The sequence below is a fragment of the Physcomitrium patens genome, chromosome 4 (genome assembly GCF_059467195.1).
Source record: "Physcomitrium patens ecotype Gransden chromosome 4, ASM5946719v1, whole genome shotgun sequence".
In the NCBI taxonomy this organism is placed as follows: domain Eukaryota; kingdom Viridiplantae; phylum Streptophyta; class Bryopsida; order Funariales; family Funariaceae; genus Physcomitrium; species Physcomitrium patens.
Window position 1 is genome coordinate 3,854,045 of NC_143413.1, and position 25,494 is coordinate 3,879,538.

Consider the following 25,494-nt stretch of genomic DNA (forward strand, 5'->3'; position numbering starts at 1 on the left):
ATATTTGTGATCCTATTAATCCAATATTAAGACTATTTCTTTATTTTTTGGTCCTTGTTGATGCATCAGATAAATAATCACATGTTTCATTATTATCAACTCAAAACATGGTATTTGCAAATCTTATATCTATGCTTATTCACTTTCGGGCACATTTTCTTGATTATCCTATAAAAACATATACAATTCATTATCTGGCCACTCTTCCTTAATGCAAATCTACCTACATCTATGTGGAGTCATGTAATTTTACATGCTTTAGCATTAATATGCCTCCGCCCTTCTTCTCTAGAAATTGTTTCACCACATGAGCTCATTTTGGGTCGTATTCCAAATATATCTCACTTACGAGTATTTGGTTGCAGTGCTTGGATTCCAGTACCAAAACCTCAAAGGCATACCATTAGAGCTCATCGACAAGAAGGCATATATGTTGGTTTTGATTCACCAAGCATTATTCGTATTGTTGATCCATCAATTGGCACATTATTACGTGCACGTTTACAAAATTACCGTTTTGAAGAAACTATATTTTCATCTCTTCAAGGAGGAGTATCCAATCAACAAAAAAAATAAAGTACTCATATTTGAAGCACCAGAAATATTTACAATGAATCCCGATCCTAAGACATCTTTGGTAGAAACTGAAGTTGCTAAGATTTTGCATTTAAAATGGATCGCGGATGAAACATCTAATGGTTTCAATGATCCACCTAGAATTACAAGAGTTCCTATTAATGAGGCTCAAAATGCACCTGCTTAGATTACAATGCCATTGACTACAATACCTTAAGTTATAACAACAACAACTAAAAGAACTCGTGGACCAGATAAGCAACCACGTAAGAAGAAAGCTATAAAATTAACTAATCCTGGTATTATTTCTCAAGAAATTTCCACTCATCTTGTAGGACTACTAATTCATGATGATATGTCCGTGCATAATGTACCTTCAATTCCTATGAAAAAAAATCTTGGAATTGGAAGGAATAAGAATAAGTTGAGTAAAGATTTATCTATTCTGTATTGTGCTACAGATGATATTTGGAATAGACCATCTATTGTGGTAGATGAATCATTTGCATATATGATTATAGAAGCCCTTTCTTGTGAGGAAGACGATCTTGAACCTCAAACCATCGAAGATGCAATACGTCACTCAAATTAGTCAAAATAGAAAACTGCTATTGAGGAAGAGTATGCCTCTTTGCGTAAGAGGAAAGTCTTTGGTCCAATTGTAGACACTTTTATATCTTGTCTTGTGGGATAAAAAATGGTATTAATATGAAAGCGAGATGCTTAAGGCCAAATAACCCACTATAAAGCTCATCTTGTTGCTCAAGGATTTACTCAACGATTTGGCATTGATTATGAATCCACATATGTACCAATCATGGATTCAATTACATTTCAATATATTATTGGAATGACAGTTCATGCCACCTTTGAGATGCATCTGATGGATGTAGTAACTGCATATCTATATGGTTCTCTTGATGCAAATATTTATGTGAAAGTTTTACTTGGCTTAGAAATAGGAACTCCAAATCAACCCGCTTCGTGAAAATATCATGGTATTAAATTATGTAAGGCCTTATATGATTTAAAATAATCCGGACGAATGTGATATGAACGTCTTTGAGATTATTTAATTACAAATAATTTTACAAGTGATCCACTAATCCCTTATTTGTTTATCAAATGAGATAAAATTGGTTTTGTGATCATCGTTGTATATGTTGATGATCTTAATCTAGTGGGCACTACATCTGCATGTATTACAGCTACAAACCTACTTATACGTGAATTTGAGATGAAAATGCTAGGAAAAACAACTTTCTGTATTGGTCTTCAGATTATGCATCTAACAGATGATAGCATTTTTTTCTACCAACTAACGTATATTAGATGAATCTTATGAAGATTTAATATGATTGATGCTTATCCATTGTCCACACCAATGGTTGGACGTAGTCCTAATGGTCATGATCCATACCGTCTATGCGAGGAGGAGGAGGAAATATTGGGAGACTAATATCCATACCTCGCAGCAGTTGGAGCACTTTTGTATTTAGCTACATTTACAAGACTAGATATTGCATTTGCAGTTAGTGTTCTTACAAGATATAGTGCACGTCCAATACTACAACATTGGAATGGCATCAAATATTTATTACATTATTTAAAAAGTACTCAAGACTTGTGATTATACTATACACAATCTGCAAATCCAAATTTGATTGGATATTATGATGCAAGATATAAATCTCAAACAGGATATGTATTCTTAAGACATGGAGCTGCAATATCATGGAAATTAGTGAAATAAATAATAACTACAACTTCATCCAACCATGCAGAAATTATTACCTTACATGAAGCATCTCGAGAATGTATTTGATTGCGATCAATTGATAAATTCGTTTAAACAATTTGTGGATTTTTGTATGATGATTCTCCAACTATCTTGCATGAAGATAATAGTGCTTGTATTGCACAGATGCAAGTTGGTTTCAATAAAGGCGACAGGACAAAGCATATTGATCCAAAGTATTTTAGTTATACTCATGATTTGATTATTGATCAGGCACTTATAATTAAGAAAATTGAATCTACAAATAACCTTGCTGATCTCTTCACCAAAGCTCTCCCATTAAGCAACCATCGTCAACTTATTTATGGCATTGGTATGCAATGACTTACTTTTCTTGAATAAATTAATGAGTTCTTTAAATAATTAAAGAAAATGATATTGTACTCTTTTTTCTTCATCTATGGTTTTATCCTTAAATAAAATAAGGTTTTTTTAGATAAGGTTTTAATGAGGCAACAATTGTTGATCTTATAAGATCACAAAAAAATATAGATCATAATTCTATATAAATTTTATTTATATAAATATTATGATGAGTAAAGAGGAGTGTTGAGATCATTAAATGTAGTTGGCGCTCTCCATAATATTTACTATAGATTATAGTAATTACCATAGCTATAATATTTAGAATCTAGTAGAAAAGTACTATTTATCCTCTCTTCTTTTCTCTTCTTGTATACGAGACACAACTAGATGAATAGATTTTGTGTGTGTGAAGCTCTTTCTCCTTAGAAACCCTCTTGTCTCTATGACTTACTACTACTTTTGTATATGTGTATGACTTACTATTACTCTTGTGTCTTTCTAAACATTCTCAACAATTTTGAAAAGCAATTGGTGCATTTATGAGTCCAAAAAGTATGACATTATATTCAAAATATCCATATCTAGTTCAAAATACAATCTTCTACTCATTTCTTCCACTAATGCGAACTAAGTTATACACTCCTTATAGATCCATTTTTGTATAGATCTTTATTTGATTGAATTAATTAAGATGTCTTCAAATCAAAAGTAAGAGATATCTATTCTTGATGGTGATCTTATTAAGTCCTCAATAATCTATGCACATCTGTAGAGATCTATCTTTTTTCTTGACAAATAAGATAAAGAGCTCTTGTTGAAGATTTCGAGTGGTATATGAAGTTTTTAGCTAAATTCTTGTTAATATATTCCTTTAGTATAGCTAATTCATTTTGCGATAAGCTGTAGATTGGTCCGAATAGAAGTTGAGCTTCTTCTTGTAAATCAATTATATAATCATGGGATGGATGTTCTAGAAGAATATCTATATTTTTTTAAAAAAAAAATATCTTGAAAATCTTGATATTGACTCGGAATACCACTTGATGTCTTTCCACCATCAAAAATGGATATTGTATATATAATAAAAGATGGCCTTTCTTTTTATGCATGCATAAAAGCTCTTGCACATATTAATAAGGATTTAGATGTACTAATCTTATCTATTTTTATTTCACTATCAAAATTTTAGATTAATCTATAAAAAAAATTAAGGTTACAAGAAATCCAATGTATCTAAGGATTATATTTTTTTAACCATGATAATATTAAAATAATTAGATTAAAGGGAGATTTTATTACATAAAATATTATTACATTATTATGATCTTTAATTGCTACATTTAAAAGAATAGTCACATGATTAATGTCTCCAAAAGATAATAAACAACCATCTATGACTTTTATATGTACGAATTTAGTTTTCTTAATTAAAGATATTTCTTATTTTTTGATAAAATCTTCATCTAAAAAATAAGTTGAGGCTCGTGAATTTAATAATGTAAAGACTTTGTGATTTTTAGGTCTTAAAAATACATCTATTATAAAAGAAGGTGAAGGATCTAAGAAAAGAATAGAATATTTACAAGATATTGCACATGATTCTAACTACATAATTCTTAATGTATTTGGAGAAATTTATTTTTTAATACATTATCTTCTTTAGTAATTGTGTTTCTTATTTTGTGTTTCTTATTTTGTGTTTCTTATTTTGTGATTGCATTGCTTCTTTGGACAATGTTAAGTAGTGAACTTAGCTTCTTCACAATATAAGCACAAACCTTCATGACAATATTAAATTTTTTCTTGCTCCATGAGGGATTTAAAATGTATTGTATCAATTTGCATTAATCTAACTTTGATGAATAAGTTTCTGAAAACTTGCAAGCTACTCTCATTATTTGACTTCTTCTTTTTTTAAAAATTCTTTATTCTTGATGCCTTTGAAATAATAAATTGTTGCATGTAATAGCTTGAACAATAAACTATTTTAAAGTTTCTGCTTTTGGCATTGTGAATAACAAATATTTGATATTATCCTTCAACCTATATCAAAATTGATTAATAAGGGCTTTGTCATTTTAATCCACATTGCAAGTGATATTTTGGAATTCAATAGCATATATGGTGATTGATTGGTGATCTTTGTCATAAAAATAAGAACTTGGTCTTTCCTATTCTTTTTTTATCACTTTCTTTGAATATAGCCATAAATACTTCTAAGAATGAATTCAAATCATAAAAGAGTTGCAAATCTTTTTCTATTAAAGGAGCAAATCAAAAGAGAGCACTTCCAAATAAAAGTGTGCATATGAATCCAACTTGAGTAAATCCATCAAGATATTGGAAGAAATGCAATCTTAAATAGAGCTTGAGTTGTTGTCGAAATCTTCAAAATATTGATCTTATTCTATCAAACTTATGTGACATATTAATCTATCTCAATTATACTTATAGAAGCAAAACTTCCTAAATTTAGTTATGAAGTCAATTTACTTGCTTCCTACAATTGTACAACTTCTTGTCGTAGGTTCTCAACTTCTTCTATAGGAATAAAATTAGTATTTTTGTAATTGACACTAATGATGCATGGAATTTCTACACTAAGAATGTTGATAAATTTGTAAAGATCTATAATAGTTGTAAATCTCTTTTTATTTCTATCAAGTATAACATCCATAATTTTTTCTTTCATTTTAAAAAATTTAACAAATCCACGAGTCAAATTAGAGGAGGATAATTTGCAACCTCTCATATAGAATAATTGTTTTAAAAAAATAAAAATAAAAAAATACTCTCTTTAAAAAAAAAAATTGGTCTTAGCAAATTAAATAATTTTTTTAAAAATGGATAATTTGCAACTTTCAAAATGCAACAATAGAAGTGGGATAATTCACTCACTTTTTAAAACAAGAGAAGAACAAAAAATTAACATTTTTATCAAATTGTCAAAGACATAAACCTCAAAAAACTAAAATGTCAATACATTCTTATGATATTCAAAAAGACTAAAAAATCACTCAAAAGTAATATAATATTAAACTAGAATAGCTATTACTAAAAACAAGAAGATTAAAAAATTTTAAAATAAAACTAAAGACTAAAAATGCATTGACAAGAATAAAGGTTGTATTTTTGTTTTCATATATTTTCTTAACTAAGAGCTATATCCTATAAAACCTTCAAAACATATCCTATAAAACCTTCAAAACATATTGATTTAGTAAGATATGTATCTTAACTTATAAAATAATTTTTTTTTATGAACATCACATAAATAACTTATTTTATAAGTTACCAATACGCAATTAACTTCTTGATCAAGTTTTTAACCTATCAATCAACTAAAAACACACATAAAGTCAAAGCAATATTTATAAAACTTAAAAAAAAATTCTTTAAAAATATACCAAAATAAATCTGATTTCATCTACTTCTACTTAATCATATAAATAAATATTAAAATAAATATATATACATGTAACAATCAATCATAATATTATTTCTTGATAATTTTTTTATATAATTATATACAATCAATCTATATTTTATAAAAAATACTATTTAATATAGTTCTTAAATTTATATATATAATTTTTAATACCTTCACATTTTTTGGATATTATCACAATTTATATTTATAGTTTAAATATACATAAGTTACTATATCAACCTTAAAACCTACTTCTTAATATTACAACCTATATAAGTCTTAAAAATATTTTCTTACAAAACCTCATATTTTAATAAACAATACTAACCATTCTTTTTAATATCAACTTAAGACAAAAATCCCTTAGTCTAAATCCATTTATCTGAACTTAAACAAAAAATAAGGTCATAACTTCATGATTAGCCACCATCCAATCTACCTCTTGTTTATTCATCCCACCAACATTAGAACAAAGCCACATCAATGTATAAAAGCTGAAACTTTCTTGTAAGTTTCTTATAACCTTACCAAATAACCTTCTTAATTGTTGAATCAAAGTTCTAATAAGCTTTTAAAAATTCTTTTGAATTCTAGTGTTACACACATAACACATAATGAAAAGGTAAGCACTGAAAAGGTAAGCACTGGGGCAAACGGGGGCAAACGAGAATAATGACCAAATTACATGCATAAGAACAAACAAGAATAATAACCAAATTGCATGCACAAACTAGCTAATATGCTACTCACAAAATCATGATGTTTTGAAATAGTTCATCTAAGGTTAGAATTGCAAAGAGTGATGAGTGATAGTTCCTCTTTCATGAAGGATCTCCTTCCCTCACCCCCTCTAAGTTTATCTCTTCCGAAATCTTTAAGAGTGGATAACTGGAACACTTCCACAAACATTGTGATTTTATTCCGAGCAATAATGCGGAATATCACTCATTCATATGACGAATTGAGAGCAACATGAGCCAACATAATTAAGGAAAAAATAATGGCATGTCCCTCCTGACAGAAACGAAACATGAGCCAACGTAATAAAGGAAAAAATAATGGCATGTCCCTCTTGACAGAAACGAAACAAATCTGGAAAGGATCACGCAGTGGTGCCAATAGCACACAGAATACATGCACTAATCATCACCAGCAAAGTAACGGCGGCGATAGCTGATGACAGCAAGAGATGACACCTTCACATCAACGTTGTAAACAAGAAATGGACGCGAGGTACATCCTCAAACTGTACGTCGCACAAAAAGATTACATGAAATTCGCTAACTGAAATTCGGAGCAGAATTGCCAAACATTTGCACCAACTTAAACGAAACTCAGAGTGCCACCACAGATCGAACTCCTAAACATGTGGCGAGACTATTGCGGTAACCTAAGAGCATACACCCGAGCTCAAATTTCCTCCAACTTGAAATAAGTACAAAAACAGGAATCCTCACTTCTGCTTCAATCTCGAATTCCTTCAAATCAAACAACGATCCTTCCCCCGCAACCTATCTGAAACCACAACCTCCGTCACCAAAAATAAAACGAGGAGAACCTAACAAGCAAACCGACAGCGCACCATAACGCTCACAACAATGACAAGCATATCGTACAAAGCCTTCCAAGTTCTTTTTATTCCTTCTTCCGGCGCTTATCTTTGCCTGACAGTTTCAATATAACTCCACCGCAACATAAAAACACCACACCTGCACGCGCACAAACAATGTTTCGAGGACACGCTTGTAAGCCGAAAAAATGAAGGATGACGCACCTTAGTTGAAAGCCTTGCTTGTCAAATGATTTTCCTGCAGGAGTACACCGCGAAACCCTGCGCGCATGAAGTGTGAGGCGGTACAGAGGGAGATCGACCTTTGCATCACTGAACGGAAAACGGAGGAAGCAACAGACGGAGGAAGGGGAAAGTTAGAGCAATGACTCATTCCTCCTGCGGCTTAGCAACCCCCTTGAGACACGGTCGCGGTTTCTCGTCGCTGAGTCCAATCTTCAACTGTCCCTTTGCCTTCTACAGAAACTATCTTGGGCATGATCCTAAAATCTACATTTTATGAAGATTTCTTGGTCCCTTTTCCTCACCTCGTCAGTTCCTAAACCAAGGACTAATCTAAACGACTATGTGGGTACAATAATGCTTAATTCAACAAAAAAAAGGTTTTAAAAATACATATGTTTCCTTTCTTTTTTTTCTTTTTCCCCAAAAAAATGGATAAACAGAAAGAAGTTGCTGGTATTGTATATGTATTTCAACGTTGGATATTGTTAAGTGAGACATTTATATAATCATCCATTGGTGGATTTACTTTAACACTAAACAATTATGCATGTGTGTAGGGGGGAAAAGATGAATATTGGATATCACAACTATTACAGTCCATGAAAACTTCGTCTTTCCATTGTTATTATTATCAGTATAATTATACTTTTTCTGTGCTTTCTCTGAGAATTAAACTGAAGTACCACTCTTCTTTAAAAAAATAATCTATATTAAATTTAATTTTACAAAACTTATAAATAATAAATACGTTCCGTACATATATCACTACACAGAGAAATATATATATATATATATATATACACACTCAAAATTAATCTTGTATGTGAAAAAATGTGTTAAGAAAAGAATTTTCATGTCCAGAAACAAAATTAGAGAACATCATACACCAAAATTCCAAACCGAAAATAGATTTTTTTTTTAAAATAATAATAATAATCAGACCAAAACGCGCACGCTTATCATCAAATTAGTTTACTGGTTCTAAATGATAAGCTTCAACGTTTTATCATCCTAACACATTTTATCCGGATGGTCTCACCAACACACGGTACCATAGACACAGGAGTTGGAATTGACAGAAGCCAGACGCGCTTTGTGGGCGCAGGCTGCCGCTTCAAGCATCATTTATTCGGTGGTTTGCAGAAAAACAAAGTAGTTGAGAAGCCGCATGAAAGCAGAGTTAAACAGAATGATAATTGTGTGAGATGTCTGTGACACTGAGCACACGAGATGAGATGGTTGCTACTGATGCCACCAGCCTTCCATTCAGCGCGATTCCTGGAGGCAGTCAACAAGACTTAAATTGTTGCTTGATCGATAAGCGATTACTTCATCGGTGCAAGCTCTTCATCTGATTTACACAGACAACAGTGTTTGATGACCTTCCTTTCTCATCCCCACACTGACTCGTGTCTGAGTGGAGTTGAAGCAGTCCCAACTTATCCTGCAAAACATAAGTTTGACAGCTCCGGAACTGGTTTTCGGTGCTCTGATTTTTTGGATGGGATCTTTTGTGCCTTCGTTCTAAATTAAGGATGGGCCTGATTGAGTACCTCTGACGTTGGGTTGAAGAATGCCCGGGTATTCTTCGAGTGGGGAAGAAGTGTTTTGGAGCTGCTCAAGATGGTGGGATTTCTAATTAGGCAACAGCCATCTCTATGGTGTTGAAACTTGCAGTAGCGTTCAGAATGTGAATGCTCACCAGTGTTCCGGCGATCGCTGCCAACTTATAACTGTGCTGAACAAAACAAGATTTTCCAATCAGAGGATTGCATCATGTTCGAAGTTAAAACATTATTGATCAAGAGATGCGGTACACAAAGAGTTCATCATTCTTATACGTAGTTGATGTTCTAAGTGTAGGTACTTAATCTATTCAGCCAATCCTGTGGCTTCAATGTTCTATCGACAGAGGATGAAACGTACAGGACAAAAAAGAGTTTCATCACCCCTCCTTGAGGACTACTTGGGGTAGAAACCCTAAGAGAAATGAGTTTAGGTTTTTATTTGTTTTCATTTTCTTGTTTTGAGGAGCTCTTTCTTGAGTCATGTGCCCAAGGTCTTCACTAATACATGAAATTTGTTTGTTTTGTTTATATTTTTAGTGTGCTTTTGTTTTAGACCCCTTGTGCTTTGTTTAGCCATTTCATATCTTCATTTCATGAAGTTGCTTGTGCAAGTTAATAGTCTACTATTGACATTGTGGTTTGTAGCGCTTTCTTTGAGAGAGATATGTGAGGTTGTTGTTAATGTTATTTAGGCAATGCTTGTTCTTGACTTCATTTTGTAAAGTTGTTATGCGCTTATATGTATATAATGAAAAATTATGTTTCTTAAACTGACTATTTCTTTGATGAAGTGGTAATGCACATCTATATGCTTTGTTTTTGTATAGAATACAAGGAACTTGGCTAGCTAATTGTTGATTGATTGTCATAGAATAGAGTAATAATGTCTTGGATTCTTGACATGAATTTTTTTATTATTGTTGTTGAATGAGAGTGAGGACAATGAAGATTGTTTGACTCCAATTTTAATAAATGCTTCAATTAAATAGTTTTAGTAGTCCCAGTTAATAAACTCATGTATTTGGATTTAATAAAGGATTTAGATATGGTTTGTTGTCTTTTACTTTGCCATATAATTGTTCCTCCAATCAAAATAAAACAATGATCTTCTATAGGTTTACATATTTTAGAGCATGATACCTAGTTGGCATCAACATAAACTTGTATTTTATTATTTAGATTTGATTTATAAAAGAAGCCAAAGTTAGAAGTTGCTTTGATATACTTGAGTATATGTTTAACGACTTTTAAGTATGTATCTTGGATATACACATTTATCTAAATAAGAATTATTAGGTAGAAAATAAATCTATATAGATTTAATAATATCTTATGGTAAAACTTCTTAAAAGCTTCATAGATGCACATTTGACTTTAGATGTGTTTGTAGTTAATTGGTACATTAAAAACTTGGCCAACAAGTTAGTCATATGTTACTTGTATTGATAGCTAGTGATACAAGCTAACCATATAGTACACATATAAGAAACTTATCTTACAAATTAGACATATGTTGAAAGTCTTATAAAATATTGCTATATATCTCATATTTAGATAGTATATATAGAGACAAGAGTGAAGCCTTCTTCACTCTTGTCAATGCTTTTCTTATTTTTATCTTATTTCAAGAGACTTGTAATTTTCTTATCTTTAACAATAGTCATTTCAATTCAATATTATACCATCTTTGAATAATTACCTATTCTTTTAAGTATTATAAGAGTATATTAATTTTTTGATTTTTTGAGATTTATAGCTTTGAAAATTTGATAAGGGTACTAATTTATTATTCTTATTTAATTTTAGAAGTGAATAGAATACCTTAATTTTTTTTTTATTGTGTTTTGAAGATTGGAGACTATCCATCTTTGAACTAACATTTTAATTTATTTAACATTGATTTTTTTTTAAAAAGAATAAAGTACTCCTATTTATAAGAATTTTTATTTTATATTAGAGGTTAAAAATTATCTTCTTCTAATTTGACTTATAAATTTTTTTGAATTGCTTGTGGAAGGAAAAATTATGGATTCTACTTTTAATAAAAATAAAAATAGTTTTTTAATTATTAGAGATCTTTACAAGCTTGTTAATATTCTTAAAATAGAAATTTTATATATTTCTAATATCAACTAAGGAGGTATTATTTCTACTTTTATGAAAGAAGTTAAAAATTAGATTTAAAGTCTATACTAAGAAGTTATATAATTGAGATCAAGTTCACAAGTGAATCTAAGAAGTCTTGCTACTACAAGTATGAGAGAGTGTGAGTCCCACAAATTGATCTTAATTAGTGGATTAGTTAAAAACATAGTTTTAAGTCATTCAATTATACAAATGTTAAGAGTAGAGAGTTTTTTTTTTCTATTCGAGTATTTATTATAATTTAGAAGTATTTATAAGTTGCAAAAGTGTTGTTAGAAGAAAAGTTATAAAAATAGAGTCTTAGTAAGTCTTGGAGCCAATTATCTTAGTTAGTTTAGTATTTTTCTTATTGTTAAGTATTAAGAATTAGTTATTGAAACCAATATCTTTATTGGCTCCTATCTACATGTATTACTTATAAAATCCTATCAATGATTAGTTAGTAGTTAGAAGAAGCATGAAAAAGAGCTTCATGTCTTTTTAGTTAATTATATAAAAAATAGGATTTTTAGTAGATTCAAATTGATTTTATTACTATAAAAAATCACCAAGATAGGAAAATATAGCCTCTTATGGATATTAGTATTATAGAAACATTATAGGATTTTTTAGAATTTATTTAGAATTTATTTAGAATTTTTTATGAATTTTTAGAGAAAATTTCAAGACTTTGATAAAATTGAGTTTTATCACCTTGAGAGCCATTATGAAGAAATGAAGCAAGATTTGAAGACTATGCAAGGTTTTTAGGCTAATTAGGTGTTTTTGAAGACCATGGTGAAGTCAAAAATGCAAAAAAAATAGTTTTACTAGTAGAAAATAGGAGGACCAGCAGCTAGTGTAGTCCTTGTAGGAAGAGAGGTGCACAATTCCCATAAGGGTTGTAGCACCTTGGGTATAGATAGGAAGATAAGACTAAGGCCTCAAGGCCTCTTGAGGGGGAGAATATACACTACTTGTGAGCCTTGGTGAGGCTCGAACTCCTAAATTCTTAAGCAAGTTATCCTTGAAGTAAAAACTATTCATTTAATTTTTCTATTATTTACATTCTATCTTTAATCTATCATAACTTACTCAAAAATAACTTGGAATTACATGATTTTTATATCATTGGAAAGATAATAAAAAAATTCTATCTAAAAATATATTTTTTATTTTTTAATTCCAGTTTTTACTAGATAAAAATCCAGTGAACGGACTATGACTTCATTTTGGATGTCGTGATTACTTGATTTCATCTCTTTTAATTGCATTGTGGTTGTTCTTCCTTGGTCTTTTGCCAATTGCTTACTTCACTTCACACCACCAATTACAAGCAATTCTTAATTGAGGCCATCTTATAATTGGGGCTGAGGAGTGAAATTTACACTCACAGAGAGACAAGGATAAATATGTTGAAGAAGTTTGATGGAACAAACTCAAAATTTTAAGAATTTTTACAACTAATGAAGGTATATCTAACATTGCATCATTTTTAATATTATGATGGATTTATTCAAGTTGGATTCAAAAGACTAAATTAACCAAATTATAAAAAATATATGGATAGTTAAATTTATAGATCTTATTATTAAAAATGATCCATCAAACATGAATTACAACCACTCAAGTTATAGGCAAAACTATCAATATAACAAGGTATAGAAAAGATAATTATATAGATAGTTAGAACCATAGAAGTTTCTAGAATTGAGGTTAAGTTAGTCGAGCAAATATGATCTACCATAGAACATTCTAAAAGAGTTAAAGACAATTATTTATGTAGAATCTACCATAGAACATTCTAAAAGAGTTTAAAATAGTTATTTAGGTAGAGCCCACTATGGAACCTTCTAGAAAAGATTTAGGACGGTTATCCAAGTAGGATCCATTACCTAAGAACATTCTAAAAAATCTAGGATGATATAAAAAGATATAAATAGGATTAGCTAGTGCATTTTAGAGCATCTAGTTAGATGTGGCTTTAGACCCTTTCTCTTAGTAAAGTTTGGTTTGTATCTTTTTATTCAGTTTTATTCTATTTAATTTCATTTGCTCACTTGTCTTTCATGTCTTATTCTGTATAGTTCTATTCAGTTCAGTTCTGGTTTGTTTTGTTTTATTTTATGATGGAATTTTATGTTGTTGTGGAATAGAAGGATCTTGGATTTTTGACATAGTCTGGTCATATTTCATTGGTATCAAAGTGAGTGTTAGACTGTTTACTTTTGGTAACATGTCAATCTAGTTATCATATAGTCCAAGTTCAGTTGTTGTAGTCAATTTCCCTCTATCAATGCAAAAATCAATTTCTCTCCATTTCTCCCCATCAATTCCTCCCATCAATGCAAAAAATATAAAATACAATCACTTGGCAAATCTTACACAAGCTATGTCAATGCAAGATTATGTCTCTTGATTTAAGTCCTTATATTTCTAAATTGGTAATTTTTTAGAAGTAGAGATGATGGATCAATTCCTATAAGATTTGAAATCTAGAGTCCAATAAAAGATGGAGCTAAGGGATCCACAAACATTCAAAGAGGTGATTCAAAATGTAGAGAGGGTCAATGCTATAGATTTAAAAAATCATAGAATACAACCTATAACATAAAGTCCTATGCTGCTATTTAATATTATGGCACAACAATCAATGCCAATGGAGATTAATGCTTTACAAGGATCATTGACACCACTAAGATGATAAATATTGGTACAAAAAAAATTATATTTTTATTATCAAGAGCCAAGCCATCAAATTAAAGATTGTTCAAAATGTTAAAGTGCAAGTATCAGCAAGATAAGGCAAGTTCACAGTCTCAAAATTCACTAAGCCAATAATGAGTTAGAACACAAAAATGAGACTTTCTAATAAAGGCACCAAGGGCTATTATTGGGGGTAGCTATTGTCTCTTAGAGAAAAATGGCATAGCTTTAGATAACTATAAAAAGAGTAGATTGGTGCATCTAATAGGACTACTAAGAAGACAATCATGTCGAGTACTTGTAGATTGTGGCTCTATAAAAAATTACATGTCAACTAAAATCGCCAATAAACTTAAAATTAAAAGCAAGGAAATCAAGGAAAGAAGTATATACCTTGTAAATGACCAAGAAAACATGTTGAATGAGATATATGAAGAAGAAACCTTGAGATGAATAGACACCTATATCTTAAGAGAGAGATTTAAAATAATAAAGCTAAGGTATGATGTTATCTTTGATATGCCATGGTTAGAGATTGGAAATAAAAAATTTGATTGGATAGCAAGGACAATCTCTTTTGAAGATAGAAGACACATATAACTCTTTATACCTCCACATCAAGTGAAGAAGAAAAGCAACCTGCAATCAAAAACGTACTTGTAACGATGACCTTTATAAAGAAGCAATTACAGCATGAGCAATCCATATATATGGTGGTTCTAAATCATGTGTCAATGGTAGAAAAGACAATTAAAGGGATAGAACATGTAGAGCAACTCATACAAAAATATCATGAGGTCTTTTCAACCAACCTATTTAATGGCGTACCTCTTGATTAAGATGCCCTCTTTCAAATAGAATTATTGCTTGGAGCCAAACTAGCAAGTCAACCAATTTATCACCTAGCATGAAAAAAACTTGAAGAATTTTCGTGAGTGGATTATTCTCTCTTTACTTAAATTTGATTTAATTAGATTATAACTTACATTAGAGCTCAATATTAGTTTTTGTGGAGATGTAAATCATGTATGAGATAGAAAAAACAAAATGATATAATAATCAAGATTAATCCAACAACACGATAAGTTAGTTACATATTTTTATGATTTAATTTTTAGCATTTGTACTTCATTTAATTAAGTACCTTTCAAGACTTATTCCATCAACTTAAACTCTAAAAATTATAAATTAGAATAAATAAATAAATAAATAAATGAATACCATGCTAAAGTGCTAATCTAGGACTTTCCAAGATGGTATTAACCATATAAATTGGAATTCTATATAGAAAGTTATCTACTGATGAAGTTTTGATGACAAAACTTGATTTAGAATTTGAAATTCAGTAATAAATAGCCTTAAATATTTAAGATAAGCACCAACATGACATTAAGATTTTTAAGATAAAAGATGAAAGTTGAAAGATTAAAAAATTAAAATAAAAAGTAAAAAATTAAATTAAAATTAAAGTTAGAATTAATAATTAATAGTTAAGTAAAAATTCAAAAGTAACAAAAGTAAAAGTTAAAGATTAAAAGTAAAAGTTAAAGATTAAAAGTAAAAGTTTAAAGGTTAAGTTTAAAAGAAACAAGAAAAAATTAAAAAATCAGATTAATTTTTATTTTATTTTTATTTTTATCCTTAAAAGGTAAAAATAGATGGAAAGATAAGATTTTAAGATTAATTTCCAAAGTGAAGTAAAAAGTTCTTTGAAATTTTTAAATAATATTAGTTAATGATAATAAGATGAATGGGTGATAATATGGTAATTTAGGTGCTAAAGGATGTGATTAGAAGGTGATTAGGGAAGAAAAACTTACTTAGAGTATGTCAAGTTAAAGGCAATAGATCTCTTGTCGTTTGGAAATGCCGATATTCCCCTATAGCTCCTATGCACTTGAATTTTTTTTTTTTTTGGTTGAGTTTGACTTAGAGTTGTTCCTATCTACTAAGTTTTATGGTGATCTGAGGTTTGACATCTGAGATATGTGTTTTCAAAGCAAGGTGACTTGAGCTGCCTAGATAGCAAACCCCCTTCTACTTAAAAATTTATTAAAAATCAGTGAATAATTTAAAATTGACAAGTATAATTTTTTCTAAAACCAAACTTAGTAAAATTCTTTTTTCAACAAATTTCACGACAAAAATGTAGGTAAGTATTAAGTTAAAATTTTTCAAAGCTGGTTGTTCAAAACTGCTAAAGCAGCAAATTCCTTCGCATTTAAAAATTTATTAAAAATTTGATATAGCTCGAAAATTAGTAATTTAAATTTTTTAGTAAACTGAAATTTAGAGTACATTCATTTCAATAATCTACATAAAATTTGAGTTAGAAGTCACCGAGTTATAGATTTTTTAAGCTCATGCTCTTACTCTCCAAATGCAGTAGATCCCTACTACCTTGAAAACTCACCAAAAATAAACTTGTGACGACTTCAAATCAAGCATGCCTTATGTTGTTACAAAGTTAAGAGTGAGTAGAATTTGCTTACAAAGTTTCACAAAAAGAAAATAAAAAGAGATAGACTAAATGAGTTAAAATCAAAGCCATACAAGTTCAAAGAAGAAGATTTGCATTCACAAGATGGGGGGACAGTTTGCCATGGCTTTGCCACAAGAAGATGGAGAGAGAGAGGGAGTTCGGCCACCCAAGCCCTCTTAACCAGGTAGGAGGAGGCCCAAAAGTGGCAAACACATCTCCACCATCAAAATCAAAAAATTCCTAATCAAGATCAAGGGTCTTCAATAACTCTCAACCTAACTCTGATTTTAAGGCTAGAAATGCCTAGAACTCAAAAACTAATACCTTTTTGGTGAAACTAATACCACCATTGTCTCTAAAATATATTTTTATCCTAAGATCAACTATTCAGAAGCCTAAATCTGAGTTCTAAATCATAAGAACCAATTAATTTGATAATTTAGATGTAAATTTCAACTACAATTCTAATTCTAATAAGCCTACTTAGAAATCAGCAAGGGTTCTTGCCATCAAAGCCTTCATAATCACCATTCTTCAATTTAAACTCTGTTAAGCATGAACTCTTGATAAATCCAAAATCTAATTACAAATTAGCCTTGAATTAATAGGCTTGTGATTTTTTTCCAATTTTTCTTTTTTTCAACTTCAAGTAGTGATTAAAATCAATATGAGAGGAAACTCCATCAAAAAATTTAGCTTGTCTCCATCTTTTTAAGATCTTCATTAATTTAATAATTAAATTTTATATTTTTAATCCAATTAAATTATAAAATAAAATTTAAGCTTAAAAATCTCAAAATTAATTAAGAAGATAGATCAATTAGGTTTAAGAGACTTTCTAACCATATTCAAATTAGAAATTAGCTTTTGGATTAAAAATTAAGATTGTGGATTAATTTAATATATGATTCCTAGGAATTAAAAGAGAAATTCTACTAAAATTTTAGTTTTATCACTAAAAAAAAAGATTTAAAGTTATTCAAGAAAAAAAATCATAGACCTTCTAAATTTACTATTTTTTCTTTTGAGTTTTAAAATATTCAATCAATCTACTAATTAGAAGATGCTTACAGCTACAGAAGACATTAGATGAACTTTTGGAGAAAGACCTCATTTGAAAAAATACATTATCATGGGGAGCACCTATATTTTTTGCACCTAAGAAAGATGGTGGACTTTGCTTTTGCATTGACTATGGACGTTACAATAAGTAAAATGTATATCTATTTTTATATATAGATGATCTTCTTGATCAACTTTGAGGTGCGACCATCTTTAGTAAATTGGATCTTTGGAGTGGCTATTGACAAACACCTATTGCAAAAAAGGATGTGAAAAAGATGGCATTTTATACATGCTATAGACATTTTGAATGGCTAGTTTTATCCTTTGGTCTCACCTATGCTCTAACCTCTTTTATAGGTCACATGAATAGATTGTTTTAAGATTCTTTTGACAAGTATGTAGTTGTCTTCATTGTTGATATCCTTGTATATAGTAAAATCCCTCAAGAGCATGAACAATACCTATGAGAGGTGCTATGTGGACTGCAAGATAATTGCTTCTATTGCAAGCAATCAGAATGAAAACTGTAGAAGTCGAAAGTCACATTTTTGGGATATATGGTGTCCTCAAAAGGCATGCGTATGGAACAAGATAAGGTGAAAGCAATGAAAAATTGGCCAACTTCCAAAGATACTTTTGAAGTTTTCTCATTTTTAGACCTTGCTAAATACTATCATCTTTTTTTTGGATGATTTGCTCATATTCCTACCTCATTGATAAACTTATTGGAGAAGGGTGTCCCATTTGAATGGAAACTAGAGCAGCAAAATGCCTTCGATAAGTTAAAGGAGGCACTCATTACTCCTCCAATATTGCAACCGTATGATCTTAATCTCTATTGTATACTTGACATTGATGCTTTCAACTTTGCTATTAGAGTGGTCCTTCAATAAGACTTTGGTAGGAGCCTTCAACCTGTGGCATATGAATCACGCAAGCTTAGAAGGGCACATCGCAATTATTCTGCATGTTGTTGAGAATAATTAATAATTATACATGCCACAAAGATGTGGTAATATTCTCTATTGGAAAAGCCAATGGTTGTTCAGACTGACCATCGATCCTTGCTACATGATTTGCATCTGAAAAATATGAAATTGTGACATCATTGTTGAAAAGAATAGTTGCAGCTTTTTGATATCTAGCTTGAATATAAGTAAGGGTAATAATATATTGTGCTAGAAAGTTTATCACAGAGACCAAACTTAAAGGACAAATTTGAAGATAAGGCAAAAATTGCTATCATTAATAGTATCATTTCAAATCTAACTAAAGAAACAAAATTGAAGGAAGTTATGGAACAAGATGTTTAATTCAAAATGGTTAGCTATCAACTGAAGGTAAATGATATATAATATCAAGATTACACTCTTGATAATGGCTTACTCTATTTGAAGAAGCAAATTTATATATCCAATAATATTAAACTCCAAATACACATACTTCAGGAAGGACATGACATTCCAATATTTGGACATCTAGAATGAGAGAAGATCCTAGACGGATCCTAGAGACATGATTTTGGACAGGTTTGGATCATAGTGTTTGAGCCTTTGTACACTCTAGCAAGTTATATCAACATAACAAAGTATACAATGTAGTATCTCCTAGACTATTGCAGCTAATTTTATTATCTATGGGACATTGGGAGTAGATGACTATAGATCTTATTACATGTTTGCTGCAGATGCCTCATAATTATACCACAGTTGTCATCTTTGTCGATCAATTTTCAAAGCAACTTCACTTGGCCATTGTACGCTCAGATATTGATGCTTCAGTATTTGCATGAGTCTTCTTTGATACTATTTTTTGTCACTATGGATTATCCCGTGTCATTGTTTCAAATCAGAATCAACGCTCATGGGAAGTTTTTGGCAAGCTCTGTTTAAGCTATTAAGTATGCGACTTGCCATGTCTACAATCTTTTATCTTTAAATAGATTGACAAACAAAGAGTGCAAATCAGTCCTTAGAAGATATGTTGTGAGCATTTGTGGTGGTTCATCATAATAATTAGAATGAATATTTGACGCTCTTAGAATTTATTTATAATGATAGTATTCAAGTAAGTATTGATCATTTTCTATTTTTTCTTAATACCAATCAACATCCAATTATGTCAATAACTCTCCATTCTCCCATCGATATCAACATCTTAATAATAGAAGAATTTATACAATGGCTTACAACAACCTTACAAGAGGCATGACATCGCCTCTTTATTGCATAAAATTAACAAAAGTAGTATGCGGATAACCATCGGCAATACAAGACCTTTTAGAAGAGTGAAGAGGTATTATTCTTCAATGTCAACTTGTCACTTGCTACATCAATCCAAATCCATAAAGTAGCACCTTAGTGGCTTGGATCTTTCTGCATTTCTACAAAAAAAATTGATGTTGCATATCACCTCGAGCTTCCACTATATATTTGGGTCTATCCAGTCTTTCATGTTTTACAATTGAAGAAATTTCATATCGAGCCAAAGTACTTTCCGGATCGATACTAATCACCACCACCACCACCAATTGTAGTTGATGACCAATAAGAATATGAAATTGACAATATTTTAGAACATCGCTACCTTTGTCATAGTAGTAGATGTTCATAAATTTAGTATAAAGTTCTTTGGATAGATTATCCCATTCACGATGCAATGTAAGAACTTGCACAAAACCTCATCTATTGCCAAGAGACAATTTGGAAATACCATCAGGAGCAAAATGACATTCCGCATTAGCAGAGGGAGATTAATTGTAACAGGATATAGAAAAAATAATTATATAAATAGTTAGATCTATGGAAGTTTTTAGAATTGGAGTTACCTTAGTAGACTAAGTAGAATCCATTGTAGAACATTCTAAGAGAGTTTAGGGTGATTATTTAGATAGGACCTACCTTAGAACTTTCTAAAAAAGACTTAGGATAGTTATCTAGATAGGACCCATCATAGAACCTTCTTAAAAAAGAATTTAAGGTGGTTATCTAGGTGGGATCCATCACCTATGAATATTTTAAAAAATCCAATGTAATAAGATAAGGTATAAATAGGACTCGCCAAGGCCTTTTGAAGCATCTAGTTAAGTATGGCTTTAGACCTTTTTTCTTGATAAAGTTTGATTTTACATCTTTTTATTTAGTTTTGTTCTATTTTATTTCTATTTGCTTAATTGTCTTTCATATCCTATTTTGTGTAGTTTTTTTTAGTTCTATTCTAGTTTTTTTGTCTTATTTTGTGATAGAATTTTATATTACTGTGGAATAGAAGGATCTTGGATTTTTGACATAATTTGATCATGTTTCAATCAATCTTCAATGACAATTCAAACCAATCAAATAACAATGCAAAGACCTTTAGTATTTAATCAAAATCAAAATTAAAACTAACAATCATAAAATTCTAAAGATATTAGATATACAATGGCTCAACTTGATATGCCTTCTATATCAAATCTATCATCTCATTAATTTAATTTGATTCAATTAGATAGCAAAAAGATCTATCTAGATAATGCATATTTGCTTTCTTTAGTTGTAACCAGAAGTATGAGTACTAAAAGACAAATAGACTTAGTACAGCTTAAAGAAGATGAAATATCAGCCGATGCTTCTTAAAAGTCATTTAATTTTATAGAATTGATAATAACTATTTAAAGAATGGCTAAAAAAATAAAAGAAAAACAACCTTCTTCTTTAGTTGAACCTAATTTGAAAGAATATCAATTTATAAGTAAAGAATGGCCTTAGTTTCCTAGTACCTTTTTAAAACAATCAATAGCTAATAGATCCTTTAAACTTACAGAACCTTATGTCTTATGGTAAGACCTTTACAAAGCTAGGACTAAAAAAAAATTAATCAATTGATTTAAGTAGCACCAATTATAAAAAGGATCTCAAAAAGAAGTAACATTATAAAAAAAAAACTAAGAATATGGAGAAAGTAGCTAGAATTGAATTTGATGATTTAGAAAGGAATATCACCTTGAAAACAAAAAATGACAACATGGAATATGGAATTATTGAAATAGATTTAAAAATATTATATACAATAATTCTTAGAATCATTAATATTATGCTTCAATCCACTATGAATAAATAGAGATTTAAAAAAACTTACAAGACAATTATGAAAGTGAGATTAATGGATCAAAGACCATTTCAACCTTAAGGTCAAGTTTGTGACCTTTGTATGCAAGCAAGAGATATAGATTCTATAATATTATTTTATATAATATATCTATATAAAGAAGTAGATAATTATATTTTTTTTTATTAAAAATGGAATAGTTGAGGCAATCTAAAGGAGTATGTAATTAGAGAGTTTTTAAGCCTTACTTAATTTTTGGAACTTTAGACAATTGTACATCAACTATAGTATCTAGTCATTTTAGACTCTAATACTTGGTTCTATTGGAGAAAAAAATCAACATCCTTAGAGGTTAATCAAACCAATTTTATCCAATCTAATTCAAATCCAATTATTATATCAATGAGATGTATTGGCTCTAAATTATATAAATATGAAGATGATGGTGATTTTGCCAAATGGTTAATAAACAATCATTACAAAGAAGAAGTCATTTACATTTGATTCATAGAAGTAATTAATTGGTTAGATCTTGAAGATGATTGTTTAAATCTTGCAACCTTGTTTGATGACGTTTGTATAAATGAAGCCTTTGGCTTGAAAATTAATGGAATTCAAGTTGAAGACTTTGATACTATCATATAAAAAGAAACCATAATGCTTCTTCTTGTATAATTCAAACATACATCCCAAGGAATTGAAGCTAGACATGATATACATGCTTATACATTAGTATCTAAAGATTGATATCATGGACCTACTAATCTCAAATATATAGTAGAACAAGATTGAATCAAAATTCCAATCAATTGTAATAAAAAAAAACTCAAATATATCAAGTTTGGATTCCAATTAAGTGAGGAAAAATTAGAAAAATAAAAATCTTTAATAATAAAATATTACAACATATTTTCACAGTCTCATAAAGATTTAAAAGATATTCTTCTTAGCATTTATCAATATACTCTACTACTTCTTCCAAATACAATGTTTATTAGACAAAAATATAGAAGACTTAATTTTAAAATATAATTTATTATAGAAATAAAATTTAAAAGGTTACTTCAAGAAATATTTATAAAGCCTATAGATATTATGAATTGGTTGTCTTATACTATTGTAGTGAAGAAAAGGAGAGGAAATAAACTTAGGATGTGTATAAATTATCAAAATTTGAATAAGTAAATTCAAAAAGATCATTTTTTATTATCATTTATTACTTCTATAATAGATGATGTGGTGGATCATGAATTATATAGTTTTATAGATGCCTACTCTCTTTAAAATTAAATATTAATAGCTCTTAAATATTTACACAAGACTGCATTTACATTACTTTAGAGAATCATTGTATATATAATAATACCTTTTGATTTATGCAATGCTCCTTCAACTTTTCAAAGAGTCATAATTTATGCATTTCAAATATTCTTTAAAAAACTATGTTAATTTTTATTAATGATTTTAATTATCAATCATCAAAGAATAATTATTTTGATAGAATTGAATATTATTTTTAATGTTGTCAAAAAGTAGGAATTTCTTTTAATCCAAAAAATATATATTTAAAAATTAAAAAAATAATTTTGTTGAATTATATCATTTTTAAGAAGAAAAAAAAATGATTTTAAAAATATAGAAGTTATTAGAAAGTTATCACCTTTATATAGAGTGAAAGGCATTCAAAAGATTTTAGGACGTGTCGATTGATATTGTAACTTGATTGAGTCATATTTTACTCATGCCTAACCAATGATTAATCTATTGAAGAAGACCATTAAAATTAAATGGATTTTTGAATGCCAAGCCTATTTGTTGAAAGCCAAATTGCTATCATATCTTTATTTATTACGACCAAATTAGAATCAACTTTTTTATGTCTATTGTGATGCCTCTAAATTTATAATAAATAGTACCTTATGCCAACCAGATCATAAAGGTGTAATTCACCTTAATACTTTTCTTAATAAATAATTGATAAGTATTGAATACAACCATACAATCACAAAATGAGAATATTTTGCTATAATCTTTAATATCAAAAAATTCTACCATCACTTTATATTGAACAAGGTCATTGTCTTTGTAGATCACATGGCTTTTAGATATATTACAAGAAAATTAGATATAAGTGGTAGATTAATAAGGTGGATATTACTTTTAGGAAAATTTAATTATACAATACAATAAAAATTGAGAAAACAACATAAACAAGTCAATCACATTTTATAATTTTTTACAACTATAGGTATCCAAAACATAGATGATGAACTTGTTGATGCTCATTTGTTCCATGTTATGGTAGTACCTACATAGTATAAATATATTTTTAAATTTTTGAGTATTCAACAATTATCCAATGCCTTATCAAAAAATAAATGATATAAGATTAGAGTAAATTGCACCCATTTTGCTCTTATAGACAAGAAACTATATTGTCAAGGAATTTATGAGATTTTAAGATATTGTTTTACTTATAAAGAAATAGCACTCGTATTAGAAGCTTATCATTTTAAGTGCTTGAGGTGGATACTTCTATAGTCAATTAATAGCTCAAAAAGCCCTTAAAACAAGCTATTTTGGCTTATAATTTTTGCTAATTCAAAGTCTTTTACAAGATCTTTGGATGTTTATCAAAGATATGCATGCAATAATTTAAATCTTGTAATGCCTTTAAATCCCTCACTTTCACTTGTTTCATTTAAGAAATGAAATATAAACTATATTAAAAAATATATATTTTACATCTTCATGTCAAATGTAATATATCATTGTAGTTATAAAATATTTGACCAAGAGAGTAGAATCAAAAGTTGTGAAGAAAGAAAATACTAAACAAACTGCCATATTTTTGTATGAGGACATCATAATTTGTTTTGGTTATTCAAAAATTCTTATGAGTGATAATGGTATTCATTTTTTAAATGAGGCTATTGAAAAATGACCACATTATTTATCATCAATCATAGAAAGATTATTTCCTATTATCTTTGAATAAAACCTATACAATCATTTGTATCAAATACATATTGACCTAAAACAAATTATTTGAGTCAAACACAAATAATTTAAAACTCAAAAAATTGTTTGTATTTTAGATCAACATGTATTTTAAATCAAATTCTTAATATTTTCTTTTGTATACTCTATTTCTTTGAATAAATTACAATGTCAACTTTTGTAATTTCTTCTATAATTTTTATATAAATTATATCAAAGGCAAGAGTAGAATTCTTGATGTTCTTACAAATAGTCTCAAATGGTCACCATATATAAGTCTCATCAATAAATCTTAATCAATAAAACTATTCAAAATATATTTTTTAATTATTTAAATATAAAAATATTAGTATTAGAGAGTCTTTTTGATGATTTAAGTATGTACTAAAAAAATTTATATGATAAAAGAGTCTTGTTAGAAAAAAATTACAAAAATAAAGTTAATAAGTCTTAGAAGTAATTATCTTAGTTAGTTTAATATTTTTACTTATTATTAAATATTAAAGATTATTTAGTAAAACCAATGTCTATATTGATCTTCTACCTATAATTATT

At 29.1% G+C, this 25,494-nt stretch overlaps 1 long non-coding RNA gene across 1 annotated transcript; it reads right to left on the reverse strand.

Annotated features, from left to right (window-relative positions):
* Window positions 1-7,287: 7,287 nt before the first annotated feature.
* Window positions 7,288-8,076, reverse strand: LOC112281093 (uncharacterized). Its single transcript, XR_002969508.3, has 2 exons — window positions 7,885-8,076; window positions 7,288-7,625 (listed from the first exon to the last, which is right to left on the reverse strand). It is a non-coding gene; the product is annotated as an uncharacterized LOC112281093 (long non-coding RNA).
* Window positions 8,077-25,494: the final 17,418 nt, after the last annotated feature.